Source organism: Bombus pyrosoma, unplaced genomic scaffold, assembly GCF_014825855.1.
Source record: "Bombus pyrosoma isolate SC7728 unplaced genomic scaffold, ASM1482585v1 HiC_scaffold_4725, whole genome shotgun sequence".
In the NCBI taxonomy this organism is placed as follows: Eukaryota; Metazoa; Arthropoda; class Insecta; order Hymenoptera; family Apidae; genus Bombus; species Bombus pyrosoma.
In genome coordinates, this window is record NW_025219985.1 from 371,686 (window position 1) to 373,019 (window position 1,334).

Here is a 1,334-nt window from a genome sequence, read left to right on the forward strand (position 1 = left end):
TAACGAAATACTACTGAACGTTATACATCATAACGTACTACTATATAACGATGTACGTTGTAAGGAACTACTACTGAACGTTATACGTTATAACGTAATACAACTGAACGTTGTTCGTTATAACGTACTACTATACAACGATATACGTTATAAAGTAATACTACATAACGTTGTACGTTATAACGTAATACTACATAACATTTCACGTTATAACGTATCTTTCATATAACGATATACGTTATAACGTACTACCATATAGCGATGTACGTTATAACGTAATAATACATAACGTTATACGTTATAACGTAATACTACATAACGTTATACGATGTATCGTAATACTACATAACGTTATTCGTTATAACGCATTACTATATAACGATATACGTTATAACGTAATAATACATTATGTTATACGTTATAACGTAATTCTACATAACATTTCACGTTATAACGTATCTTTCATATAACGACATACGTTTTAACGTATTACCATATAACGATATACGTTATAACGTAATAATACATAACGTTATACGTTATATCGTAATACTACTGAACGTTGTTCGTTATAACGTACTACTATATAACGATATACGTTATAACGAAATGCTATATAACGTTATACGTTGTAACGTATTACTCTATAACGATATACGTTATAACGTAATACTATATAACGTTATGCGTTGTAAAGTATTACTATATAACTATATACGTTATAACATAATAGTATATAAAGTTATACGTTGTAACGAAGTACTACTGAACTTTATACGTTATAACATACTACCATATAACGATATACGTTATAACGTAGTTTTACATAAGGTTATACGTTACAACGTATTACCATAAAACGATATACGTTATAACGTAATAATACATAATGTTATACGTTATAACGAAATACTTCTGAACGTCGTACATCATAACGTACTACCATATAACGACATACGTTTTAACGTATTACCATATAACGACATACGTTTTAACGTATTACCATATAACGATATACGTTATAACGTAATATTACATAAGGTTATACGTTATAACGTAATACTACCTAACGTTGTTCGTTATAACGTACCACTATATAACGATATACGTTATAAAGTATACTACATAACGTTGCACGTTATAACGTAATACTACATAACGTTATACGATGTATCGTAATACTACATAACGTTATTCGTTATAACGCATTACTATATAACGATATACGTTATAACGTAATAATACATTATGTTATACGTTATAACGTAATTCTACATAACATTTCACGTTATAACGTATCTTTCATATAACGATATACGTTATAACGTATTACC